This window comes from Panulirus ornatus, chromosome 69 (assembly GCF_036320965.1).
Source record: "Panulirus ornatus isolate Po-2019 chromosome 69, ASM3632096v1, whole genome shotgun sequence".
Classification (NCBI taxonomy): domain Eukaryota; kingdom Metazoa; phylum Arthropoda; class Malacostraca; order Decapoda; family Palinuridae; genus Panulirus; species Panulirus ornatus.
Genome location: NC_092292.1, coordinates 15881496 through 15895530, shown reverse-complemented (window position 1 = coordinate 15895530; position 14035 = coordinate 15881496). Strand labels below are relative to the sequence as shown.

The 14035-nt window shown below is 49.8% G+C and overlaps 1 protein-coding gene across 2 annotated transcripts in view; it reads right to left on the bottom strand.

Annotated features, from left to right (window-relative positions):
* Positions 1 to 14035, bottom strand: part of LOC139747596 (uncharacterized) — a 78699-nt gene that overhangs the window by 56934 nt on the left and 7730 nt on the right. The window contains exon 1 of one of the 2 annotated variants that reach the window (XM_071660065.1): positions 10646 to 11107. The exons of the other annotated variant lie outside the window; for it this stretch is intronic. The gene's annotated coding sequence lies outside the window, so the exon portion shown is untranslated. Of the gene's footprint in view, positions 1 to 10645; positions 11108 to 14035 lie in introns of those variants that run through there. 2 annotated transcript variants of the gene reach the window in all.

The window sequence follows — 14035 nt, the reverse complement described above, 5'->3', positions numbered from 1 at the left end:
CTTCTCTTCGCTCGTAAGTCGCTGGCCTAATCTGGTCAAATTGGCCAGGAGAGGGGGGGGAGGGGGGAGGAGGGGGGAATATCAAGTGCTATGACGGCTATTGATGTGGGGGAGGGGGGGGGAAGTATGGGGGGGTGGGGGTATAGTCGATGTGAAGTGGTAGGAGGAGGTTGGGGGGGTGAGGTAAGCCATAGGCCTATATCTAATGGACTCTGGCCAGCCCTGACGTCATTTGGCCACACCTGACGTCATCCAGCCCCCAACTGACATCACTTAGCCATACCTGACGTCACCTAGCCACGCCTGACATCACCTGGCCACACTTGACGTCGTCTAGCCACACCTGACATCACCTGGCCACACTTGACGTCGTCTAGCCACACCTGACATCACCTGGCCACACTTGACGTCGTCTAGCCACACCTGACATCACCTGGCCACACTTGACGTCGTCTAGCCACGCCTGACATCACCTGGCCACACCTGACGTCGTCGTCTGGCCACACCAGACGTCACCTGGCCACACCCGACATCAGCGTCACCAACCAGAGGACGATTCACTCTTCAATCCTGGAGGGTCGGCACACCACACCCGACCCCCGTATATCACCTCGTCGCTCTTTCAAAAGCCTTCGTGGGAGGGGGGGGGGGGAATTCGGCGAGACGTCGGCCAGGGACGATGTCTTCGCCTCTCGGCAGAGTGGGGTCGAGTGGGAGAGGCTGCCAGTGAGAGGGAAAAGGTTCATTCGCCTTCCGAGTCGACAGCCCATTTCGGAGATGCTTCAAAGCGGTGGTCCGAAGCCTGTGTGGTTCGGTTCGTCTAGAGGCTCGAGGATACACAGGTACTGACCGTGAACTCTGACCTTTGACCCTCCTTTCCCTCCCCCCCCCCCCCCGGCTTGTGGCCAGTGCCTGCCTCCAGCAGTGCCCTTGGCCACTGTAGCCTAACCCACACCCAAACGAAGCCCTGGCACTGTCCTCCCTCAGCCGCCAGTGACCTCAGGGGAGGGAGGCATAAGGCGGTCGTCGCTGGACATCGTCCAGTGAACTGGGGGGGGGAAGGGGGGTCATATTGCCTCCTACAAATTTCCCTTCTCTCTCTCTCTCTCTCTCTCTCTCTCTCTCTCTCTCTCTCTCTCTCTCTCTCTCTCCCTCAACCACCCCCACACCCCCCACCTCAGTGACGTCTGACCTTTCCCGACCCCCCGCGCGCGCCTGGCGTGACGTTATGAAGGTCCAACTGACCTTTTCCCCCCCCTTGGAGGCGGCTGCCCTCCAGCTGGCCCAGGCCAGGATGTCTGGTGAACCTTCCCGCTTCTCCAAGCGAGAGAGAGAGAGAGAGAGAGAGAGAGAGAGAGAGAGAGAGAGAGAGAGAGAGAGAGAGAGAGAGAGAGGGGTTGTTTGGGGGGGGTGGACCATACTGTTCCCACCTGGTCTGTGGCATCATGTGATACACACCCCCACCATACCTTCCGACGGGTCAAATGGGATGACCCCGTGCCCCCCCCCCCCCCCCCGCCGGGTGGGTCACAGGTCAAAGGTCACATGCAGGCGTGAGGTAACGTGTGCACCAGTCTTGCTACTACAGACGGAGGGATGACGGTGCCACACCGCTGTACCGCTACAGCATCTCAGAAAATACATTCCACCCCTCCCTGTCCTCAGCTAACTCCCTCCCTCCCTCCAGCCCTCCAATCCTCAGCTAACTCACTCCCTCCCTCCAGTCCTCAGCTATCTCCCTCCCTCCCTCCCTCCAATCCTCAGCTAACTCACTCCCTCCCTCCCTCCCGCCCTCCAGTCCTCAGCTATCTCCCTCCCTCCCTCCAGTCCTCAGCTAACAACCCCCTCCCTCCAGTCCTCAGCTCCCTCCCTTTCTCCCTCCAATCCTCAGCTAACTCCCTCCCTCCCTCCAATCCTCAACTAAGTCCCTCCCTCCCTTCCTCCAGTCCTCAGCTAACAACTCCCTCCCTCCAGTCCTCAGCTCCCTCCCTCCAGTTCCTGTCGTCTCTCGCGGGGACTTATATACTAGAAGGGGCATATAACCCCCCCCCCCCCAGGATGTGAGGACGACCTTCCCTCAGCACGACCAACCGCTGGTCGTGCTGAGGGGGGAAGGTGGTAGTAAGATGGTCGTGGAGGGAGGGCAGGGCGCCCCATCATGTGTATTACAGGGTCATTTGTTCTATTCTGGTGGGGAGGTCTTGTGCGCTGATGACCCTTATAGCAATGGCTTGCCAATGACACACACACACACACACACACACACACACACACACACACACATATATATATCTTTCTTTCCTTTCAAACTATTCGCCATTTCCCGCATTAGCGAGGTAGCGTTAAGAACAGAGGACTTGGCCTTTGAGGGAATATCTTCACCTGGCCCCCTTCTCTGTTCCTTCTTTTGAAACAAAGAAAAAAATATCGTAGGATCGCACGGTCGTGCACCGTCGTGCTCTCAAGGGGTCGTGCACCGTCGTGCTCAAAGGTCATGTACCACCGTGGGGTCAAGGCACATTGTGCACGACTTTTAAAAAGGTCGTGTAACCCACAAAACGACCTCCCCTCCACACCACGACGACCAGAACGATCCAAATAAATCTGCATTAACGCTAAGCACAAGATTTATCGTAAAGTTAAATAACTGAGTTATAGAAAATTCTCATAATCTCTTTATTATGGTACCCACCCCCGGTCCAAATGGTAATACGTAGTCGATATTATATATTTCAAAATGGATCAGGTTTTTATTACGAAGGACGGGTTTACGAGACGGTGAAATAAAGAAGAAATAAATAAAGATAAGGGCAAAAGTAAGACGATAACCCAAAAAAAAGGAAGAAGGAAGAGAAGGGGGGGGGAGAGGGTAACCGCCCCCTAAGGATGGACCAGCCCAACTGGCGGGCCAGACGCCAGTATTGATCCGGCCACCAATGGGCGGGCGGGCTGGCCGCCGGCCTCCAAGATGCCGGGGGCGTTCGAACCGCGAATTAAACCTCGAATTTTATACCCATTCGCACACCCTCGCGGGGTGACTTACCCACACCGTCTGATATATACTTTATCAACAACTTTCCTCAGATGAGACATGCGAGGCTACACCCCTATGTACAGGGAGGGTAAATATGTGTATATGGACTCACCACCAACTTTCGGGTGAAGTTTTATACCCGTCACTCGACGTGAGTGATGCCTGGCCGCCTCGCCCAATGGCAATAGGAGTTGCCTTAAATGTCGTCCGCGATTGGCGGAGACGCCGACAAATCAGGGGGACCAAGGACCTGCCACGTCAAATGATCTCGGAGGGAACTTAAAAACAATAATTGACCATCTTGTCACACACGGCAATTGAAGGACGAACTTCTGCGGAGCCATTTAACATGAGTTCTACGGGGGGGACGCGCCCCGAACGTAATTAGAACTCCGGGTGTGTGGGTTCTGGGGAGAAAAGATGGTGTTCCGGGTGTGTGTGTGTGTGTGTGTGTGTGTGTGTGTCCCCCTTCCGCAACCACAAGGCTCAAAATGGAACTGCAGTTCGCAAACCCTGCGGGCTAGAGGGGCATACTGCTCATTTTCTGTCTTGTTGTCACAGTGGCTTTCGAGTTTCACAAATGTGGCGAGATGTATCTTCTTACATTTCATCTTTTTTTAAACAATAAATAAATAAATAATTCCCACAAATAATGCTACCAAAAAATCATTCCCCCCTAAAAAAATTTTCCCTTAAAAAAATTCCCCTAAATTTTTTTTACATAAATTTAACCGATTTTTTTATTAATAAATTTAGAGAAAAAATTCACACCAATTTAATATTTATAATAAGGAACACATGGTCTTATTTGACGCCAAATTAATCAATTTGTATCGCACTAATGTTGTTAACAAGGACAACACAACGAATTATGTTAGTTAGGATTGTTAGACAAGACAAACTACCAATTAGAACCTTAGAATTGTTAGATGAGAACCAAGGTCCTCTCGTACTGGGAGGCCAGAGGCCAAGGTTGTAAACTGGCGTGCATGACACCCTGTCATACACAGTACAACACACACTATGTGCATGACACCCTGTCATACACATTACACCACACACTATGTGCATGACACCCTGTCATACACAGTACACCACACACTATGTGCATGACACCCTGTCATACACAGTACACCACACACTATGTGCATGACACCCTGTCATACACATTACACCACACACTATGTGCATGACACCCTGTCATACACATTACACCACACACTATGTGCATGACACCCTGTCATACACAGTACACCACACACTATGTGCATGACACCCTGTCATACACATTACACCACACACTATGTGCATGACACCCTGTCATACACATTACACCACACACTATGTGCATGACACCCTGTCATACACATTACACCACACACTATGTGCATGACACCCTGTCATACACAGTACACCACACACTATGTGCATGACACCCTGTCATACACAGTACACCACACACTATGTGCATGACACCCTGTCATACACATTACACCACACACTATGTGCATGACACCCTGTCATACACATTACACCACACACTATGTGCATGACACCCTGTCATACACAGTAAACCACACACTATGTGCATGACACCCTGTCATACACATTACACCACACACTATGTGCATGACACCCTGTCATACACAGTACACCACACACTATGTGCATGACACCCTGTCATACACAGTACACAACACACTATGTGCATGACACCCTGTCATACACAGTACACCACACACTATGTGCATGACACCCTGTCATACACGCACTCAACGCACTTGTCCCAAAGTACGCACTCTCGCGCGTACAACGCACTCCAACAGCAGGTCCCCCCTGCGACCTGGAGTGCGTCAACGCACTTTACGCCGCCCACAAACACTTGAAAGAGGAGGTAAGAGGGGGATGGAGGTGGGGGAGTGGGGTGTGAGGGAGGGGATGGAGGTGAGGGAGTGGGGTGTGAGGGAGGGGATGGAGGTGGGGGAGTGGGGTGTGAGGGAGGGGATGGAGGTGGGGGAGTGGGGTGTGAGGGAGGGGATGGAGGTGAGGGAGTGGGGTGTGAGGGAGGGGATGGAGGTGAGGGAGTGGGGTGTGAGGGAGGGGATGGAGGTGAGGGAGTGGGGTGTGAGGGAGGGGATGGAGGTGAGGGAGTGGGGTGTGAGGGAGGGGATGGAGGTGAGGGAGTGGGGTGTGAGGGAGGGGATGGAGGTGGGGGAGTGGGGTGTGAGGGAGGGGATGGAGGTGAGGGAGTGGGGTGTGAGGGAGGGGATGGAGGTGAGGGAGTGGGGTGTGAGGGAGGGGATGGAGGTGAGGGAGTGGGGTGTGAGGGAGGGGATGGAGGTGAGGGAGTGGGGTGTGAGGGAGGGGATGGAGGTGAGGGAGTGGGGTGTGAGGGAGGGGATGGAGGTGGGGGAGTGGGGTGTGAGGGAGGGGATGGAGGTGAGGGAGTGGGGTGTGAGGGAGGGGATGGAGGTGGGGGAGTGGGGTGTGAGGGAGGGGATGGAGGTGGGGGAGTGGGGTGTGAGGGAGGGGATGGAGGTGTGGGAGTGGGGTGTGAGGGAGGGGATGGAGATGAGGGAGTGGGGTGTGAGGGAGAGGATGGAGGTGAGGGAGTGGGGTGTGAGGGAGGGGGGGTAGGGGGATGAGGCTGGAGGGATTCAAATAGTGTTGTTGGATAAGTAATGAGACAGCGGCCCTTGCCCGATAACAGGTACCCGATAACACCCGCTAATTGATCCGATAACACGGGGGGGGGGGAGGGAGGAGCTGAGATTGGGGGGGGGAGGAGGAGGGAGGGTGAGGGAGGGGGAAAAAAGCTGTGTCAATGAGGAGGATTTCTGGCGCAAGGCTGTAAAGGCGATCACATGCCTGCCTTGTACTGTCTCCGGCACCCTTCTTGCTACCGCTATCGGTACCCCTCCAGCACACACACACACACACACACACACACATACACACACACAACAGCTCAACAGGACACAGGAACCAACCCCCCGTCTCATGCTCCACTCCAAGTGCAGCTTCCACTCCGCAGACGCTGACCTCCCACAAGTATTCCCAAGTGCACTTTCGTGTACTGATCACATCATCATCAGGGAGGATACAAGGGAGAAATAAAACAGTCAGGTGATGTACAACGAAGAGATGTAGCTATATATATATATATATATATATATATATATATATAAACCCCAAAAAGGACTTTCCAGGAAGGAACAGAGGATGTGTACGTGTTCCTGGCATCACCTTACGACACCTGGAGGTGATCGAGGTGTGGTTCTTTACGGGTTCCAGGTCTTGATGACGGACCACCCCCCCCACACCTGGCGAATGTCAGGACGAACCACCCGAACCGACCGACCTCGTGCTTCTCTGCCGAAGGACCGCCAAAAAAGAAAAGGGACCCTCTCTCTCTCGAGGCCGGCGACGCGAGGCGAGATCTATCATTTCCCGTCGGTTCTCGCCAGACCCACTACTCCCCTCCTCAACACCTTCTCCTCCTCCTCCTCCTCCATTCCCACCCCATCCATCCATCCATCCATCCAGCGCCCCCCCCCTTCCTTCCTTCTCCATCACCCCCTTCCTCCTTCCCCATCCCCATCACCCCCCTTCCTTCCTTCCCCATCACCCCCCTTCCTTCCTTCCCCATCACCCCCCTTCCTTCCTTCCCCATCACTCCCCTTCCTTCCTTCCCCATCACTCCCCTTCCTTCCTTCCCCATCACCCCCCTTCCTTCCTTCCCCATCACCCCCCTTCCTTCCTTCCCCATCACCCCCCTTCCTTCCCCATCACCCCTCTTCCTTCCTTCCCCATCACCCCCCTTCCTTCCCCATCACCCCCCTTCCTTCCTTCCCCATCACCCCCCTTGCTTCCTTCCCCATCACCCCCCTTCCTTCCCCATCACCCCCCTTCCTTCCTTCCCCATCACCCCCCTTCCTTCCTTCCCCATCACCCCCCTTGCTTCCTTCCCCATCACCCCCCTTCCTTCCCCATCACCCCTCTTCCTTCCCCATCACCCTCCTTTCTTCCACATCATCACCCCCCTTCCTTCCTTCCCCATCACCCTCCTTCCTTCCTTCCACATCACCCCCCTTCCTTCCCCATCACCCCCCTTCCTTCCTTCCCCATCACCCTCCTTTCTTCCACATCATCACCCCCCTTCCTTCCTTCCCCATCACCCTCCTTCCTTCCTTCCACATCACCCTCCTTCCTTCCCCATCACCCCCCTTCCTTCCTTCCCCATCACCCTCCTTCCCTCTTTTTTCCAGTAATTAACCGCCAGTAGCCGTAACGTCCATCAATGTCAAGCTTAGACCGTGTGGGGGGTTGAGGGGGGGTTGGAGTGGGGGGTGGAGGGGGGTTGGGGGTTGGAGTGGGGGGGGGGGGCATGGTGGTGGGAAGGAAGGATGAAAAGGGAGGCACAGGAGGAGTCAGGCACGGAGGGGGGGGGGGAGGGGGGGAGCAATTAGGTACGAAACTTATAATTGCCATTGTCAAGATGCTAATTAAGCCTCATTAAGCCTTATTGTCCTCATTAATGTTAATTGAACGGAACTTGTACGCCGGCCCCCCCGTAAGGAAGGGGGGGGGAGGTAAAGAAGGATCTATTCGTGGATAGATACGTCCAGGGATACGTGCTGATTAGGGAGACCGAACAAGACCCAAAACAAGTTACCCAAACAATTTTCGTGTCAGGTCTAAAATTTGAGAGGGAAAGAGAGAGAGAGAGAGAGAGAGAGAGAGAGAGAGAGAGAGAGAGAGAGAGAGAGAGAGAGAGAGAGAGAGAGAGAGACCGATGCATGACGGGCATACCGGCAGACGTATATGCCACAGAAAGAACTGGACCTCCGTGGTATACGGGGGGCGACGTGTGCTGCCGGCCGTCAGGGGAAACCAACGGAGAGTCTGTGGCGAGACTTGGCTATAGATGGCGGTCTCGGGTTCCTGTGCATCATACACGAGAGAGAAAGTGGATGCGAGCAAATGAAACCGTTGTTCGTTCGTTCCTGGCGCTACCTTGTCCAGGTGGGGAAAGGAGAGTGGGTATACGAAATGAAGAGGCATTCCACACCCAAGCTATACCTATGTGACCCTCCGGGAGGGTGGTAATAGGAAGACCCTAACTTTCGTCTCGGGTCTGACAAAAGAAATTCGTTAGGATAAACACTCGCCTTGACACACCCAGGGTCCTCTGGAACACACCCAGGGTCCTCTACAACACACCCAGGGTCCTCTACAACACACCCAGGGTCCTCTACAACACACATAATTCATGTGTGGAGAAATGCCAAACGAACAACAGAAACGAGGCGAAAAACTTGTGGCTTCCGTGTGTGTGTGTGTGTGTGTGTGGGGCTAACGATTGGACATTACCTCTTTGTGCATTACGAGGAGAGAGTCTTACACCTGTGTGTGGCCGCTTCTCCTGTGTGTGTGTGTGTGTGTGTGTGTGTGTGTGTGTGTGTGTGTGTGTGTGCTGCTATGTCTTTAAAAAGGAAAACAGCTACTTCTTTCCCCCCGCCCCCGATCCTCTCTTCCAATCTTCCACCCGCCTACGGACCATACGTGACCAGTGTAAGGTAACCCGAGTAGTCTCGCCTCTTATCTAATCTCGAATGACCTAACAAGATCAGGGTCAACAGCATTCCCCACGCCGCTAACAATGTGAAGAAGATAACGATGTGATTACACCGGTAACAGCTGCCAGCCCCCTGTGCCGACAGCCTGTTGTTGCTAGTGCATCCATCACCGAGGATTATCCCCCGTTTTTACCCCTTTAAGAACGACATTCTTTTAGTTAAAACGAGAACTCCAATTCTATTAGTATTTTATCACTTTAAGTCCATATTCTTGTATCAGCAAGTAATCCAACTCCTGAAACAGCATTAATCTTAATGTTTCCAAGTTAGATACGTAAATAAATAAAAAATAATGCCTTTGACATAAATACAAAATACTAAAAGCCACTTGCACAAACGCCATCCAAACATCACGTAAAACACCAGGATTTACCGCTCTGTTTTACCAGTCAAGATTACACGAACGGTATTTACTTCCTGTTCCAGACTACAAGGAGAAGGAATGATGCAGTGGCGGTATGCTGGGAAGTCAAGCAAGAATTCAAAAAGACACAGTCCGATAGCGGCGTGGAAGCCAAACACTTCAAAATGTCGAAAAAAAAAAAAGTTATGCTTCCGTTCGTCGTGACCACTTCATGAAATTGTCCCGTTACTCCAAGAGAGAGAAAATAATAAATTAGTTCGTCTCTATCTACCTGGCGAGCTACGATGTTAGATTCTAAGGGGGAGACAGTAGATCATACTAGGTTAGGTTAGCTCCTGTAAGGTTAGACTAGACTAGGTTGGGTTAGAACAAGTGGGGGTCTAGCAACTTCAATGTATCAGGTTCTACCTTCGGTAATTTTGGGTTAAGATTTAACTATGCGAGGTACGGACTCGGTCAGTTATTATGCTAAATCTTATCAGTATAGTTTTGTACCGATTTACAGTCGTCTACTACAGTTGGCGGTACGACAAAATCAAGCTAAGTTTAGTGAGAAATACAGGAGAATGTACCCTAACTTAGTAAAGGAAAAAAAAAAATAAACCTAGTCTACCTTAATAAGAATTAAACCAATTCTAGCTTAGCTAAGTGAGAGATAAAGACTTGCTTAGCATTGTTCAGTGGAAAAAAAAAATAAAACCAATTCTAACCGGGTAAGAAATAAAGTTGTAGCCTATCTTAGTACAAAAATCCAAGTGTAGCTCAACCTACTTTGAATAAGACAAGGTCTAGCGTAACCTAACCTAACCTAGTTTGCCAAGTGTAAGCTGGCCGAAACTAGCACGCCAGCATCCACCATGTTCACCTGTAGCGACAGAACTATATATATATAAACTGTCACTGTTCTTGAGAATACCGCTAGAAATAGCATTTGTAGAAGCAGCTCTTCTGGCCCAAGCCATTGATTCATCTATCCTACCCAAAACTAATTTTTCTTCACTTTTTGCTATTTAGTTCCCTCTTAATTATCAATCGTTTAAACTTTATTTTTTGTTATCAATCTTTCCTCCAAAAGTAATCATTTTTACACTCCATATGTCGTCCTCACAATTCCTCAACACATCAGTCCTCTATTCATGTCTATATCAATTGACTATCTTCATCAGTCACTGTACCATAGTATGGCCAGCCCCCAGAGCAGTGGTTCGCGTGATCACCACTCAAGGATTCGATTAGCCCGCTTCCTGCCAATCATCCCCTCCCCTAATCATCCCCTCTCCCCAATCACCTACCCTCCCCCAGTCACCCTGGCGACGGAGGAAGCATCCAGAGGGAGCAGATATGAAGACCCCGAGGTCTTTCACTTTTTGGAATTATATACTTGGCCCTTAAGCAAAAAAGAGAGAGAGACTTTCGACCCCCCACCCCCCAAAAAAAAAAAATGTTCGTGATTTTTTTTTACTTGTGAAATGATCTATTTCTACAGTATGGGGCGAGAGTCTACATACTCGTGGGGCGCCTTCCATCTCTGCGAAATTTCTACGCTATCAAATTATCACGCCACTTTTCAAGCTCTACAATGTCTGCATCTACAACCTCATCACTTACCTCATTCCATTCATCCACGTCTCTGTCATTAACGTACGAGTAGTTCACCTTCTCTTCCGACGGGTTCATTGCACAATTTCCTTACCCTGGCCTCTCGTTAGTCTACGAGTGCTTGCTTGCGAGACGTCGCATCACCCAGGCAGTAACCTACGCCGTGTTTCGACGCTGCCGTAGCAACGACCCCCACCAGAAGCGAGGAAGATGCGCCGCTACAGCTACCTTTCATGACCATAACGAAACTGTCATTCACGGCTCCTGTCACTCGCAGGTGCTCGATGGCTTTCACACACCTGCAGTGTACACACACACACACCTGGCAGGTGAATTAAGTCCACACTTTAGTTCAGCAATGATTCTTCCGCGTTCAAACATTAGAGCCATCGTCTTTCCCACCGCCACCGCGGATCACAGGCACAAAATATCCTCGCGAGGTTGTATTCCGGCTTCGTCCTGGTAACCTTGATTGTTTACAAATATTTCACGGAGGGGGTACGGACACATCGCTTGACGAAGTAGCGCCCACGAGCATAAATTATGTAACTAATGATTAACTATTTACCTAGAAATTCATTCAACATATTACGATTTAGTCAAAATTTATTTGAATTTATTTTTCTGTGCTAGAATACTATATATATGTATTAAGGGAATATTAAAATTCTATTTTTGTGGCGACAATGGAAACCTAAATTAGTTGCCAACGTCGTTCAACAACTAGTATTCAAATTATTTATTTTTCATTCTGAAGAAATTTATATAGCTTAAGGAACGATAATGGCCAACTTCTTATGAATCCCATTAATTCGAGATTAATAACACTGTAATGCGTCTATCAATTGTGGATTTATTTGTTGATATCAAAGCATTACGTTGAACTATCTCAATGCTTACAATTCTCTTTAGTTTAAAAGTAAACATTAAATATTCGTCTTTTAGGAGACTCGAACCTAAAATCTTTGATTTATGAAAGTATTATTCTTACAACTGCGTTAACGAAACAAACAACTAATTTAGGAAGATTTTGTGCGATAGAAAAAAAAATATATGATCGATTATGTCAAATTGATGATTAATGAAAGGAAATTACATGATTTTTTTAGTTATTCATGTCGCTTAGGCACGACGGTACGACCCTTGAGCACAACGGTACGACCCTTAGCATGACGGTACGACCCTTAAGCATGACGGTACGACCCTTAAGCACGACGGTACGACCCTTAAGCACGACGGTACGACCCTTGAGCACAACGGTACGACCCTTGAGCACAACGGTACGACCCTTGAGCACGACGGTACGAGCCTTGAGCACAACGGTACGACCCTTGAGCACAACGGTACGACCCTTAAGCATGACGGTACGACTCTTAGGGATAACAGTACGGCCCTTGGGTTTGATAGTCCGGCCTTATAAGACGAGGACCGTATACCGTTTGGTTAAGGATTGTACCATCGTCTTTAAATGTTTATGGTATAGTTATAAGCTGTCACACCTACAGTAACTGTGTCTAACAATATAACAGAAGCTTGGGAATTCCTATTCATAAGTCGGTGGAACAAGTTACTATATCAAACAAGAGTAATTTTGCTATTCAAACGCATCTATCAATAGACATTTCTCACTTCATAGTTGTCAGTGGATCTCATTTTATGACAATCGTCTAGGAAGTCAGCCACGTCCACCAGATGTGAATCTAGAAGTGGAGTTTGAGCAGAACTAATCAAGAGTAGGTGGTCCGTGTTCTTAATGTGGAAAACTGCATCTTTAGCATGGCAGGTCTTTGTCTTAAATAAACGTTTGCATCGTTCGAAAGCTGGGCGGTGCGTCCGGAGCGCAGATGAGAAAGTGCAACACGTACATGTCTCGGGAGGGGAGGTTTTTAAGGTTGGGTTGCGATAGGGTGCAGTTCTTCAGTGTTTATCGAGTCGTTGCAATGTGAAGATGTTTTGTCAATGTTATGTCCGTTAGGGTAGGGTAGGGTTTGTTTATATGAGACTAATCTACTGAAGTGAGAGGATGATCATTAAGGTAACGTTCAATAATCCCAATTAGCCGTTTCGTCAATCGCTATTTAATCCCCCATAACCTACCCCTTTAATCGTTAAAATTGATCCTTTAATTGTCTCTAAAATCACTCCGTAATCCCCTCCCCCCACGCCCCCCTTTCCTTATTTTTTTTCTTTTACCAGTAACAGTGTTTTGTAATCCCTCAATGACTCATAAATCGCCGATAAATCTCATTCAGTTTACTTCATAAATCGCTGAGTAATCTGCTTCAGTTATCGAGTAATCTTCCCTTCTTTACCTCCATCAGTAACGGAATAATATTCATTTCATTCAGTTACCCCTCTTAAAAGATCAAATACTATCCCTTCTCTACCACACACACACACACACACACACACACACACACACACAATCAAATAATCCCCCTTTAGTGCATCCCATTATCATTTAACTCTCTCTCTCTCTCTCTCTCTCTCTCTCTCTCTCTCTCTCTCTCTCTCTCTCTCTCTCTCTCTCTCTCTCTCTCTACCATCACCTCACCAACCCGTGTGAACAGTAATCCCCAAACATCACCAATCGCCAAGTAATCCCACAGAGTCACTTTAAATACCCTGGAGTACAAGCCATTTTTTCCCCTTTTAAATCCTCGAGGACTGGCTGACGAATGGCCAGCTCTCTCTCTCTCTCTCTCTCTCTCTCTCTCTCTCTCTCTCTCTCTCTCTCTCTCTCTCTGAGTTTAAAGACACAGGACTTACCCTGCTGCTGCGGGGAGGGGAAGGGACAGTAACCTTTCAATCGATCGACCAAAACTCCGCAATCGAAGGTTGATAAAAAATTGAACAACATACTGGCATTCGCTCCCGTCTGGGAGAACCCAGGGTATGGGAACTCCTCCTACTGAGAGAACCCAGGGTATGGGAACTCCTCCTACTGAGAGACCCAGGGTATGGGAACTCCTATTCTGTGTGTGTGTGTGTGTGTGTGTGTGTGTGTGTGTGTGTGTGTGTGTGTGTGTGTGGGTGTGTGTGGTACTGAACAAGTGTACCATGGATGTGTGGCGTGGATGAGGCGCGCCGTCTGAGGGGCGAGGGTACATGCTAACCTAACCTCTGGTGGTCCGTCTGGAACGGGACACAAATGATGACGGTACGGACTCAGAGAGTGTGAGAGAGAGAGAGAGAGAGAGAGAGAGAGAGAGAGAGAGAGAGAGAGAGAGAGAGAGAGAGAGAACCCATTGAGCAGGAGGGTACGACCCTTGGGGTGTAATGATATGACCTTTGACCTGACTCTTCTACGTAAGATGGTTCCAGGAGGGTCGGTCCATATTGTTCCAGGACGGTCCAGATCGTCCCAGGACGGTCCATATTGTTCCAGGACGGTCCAGA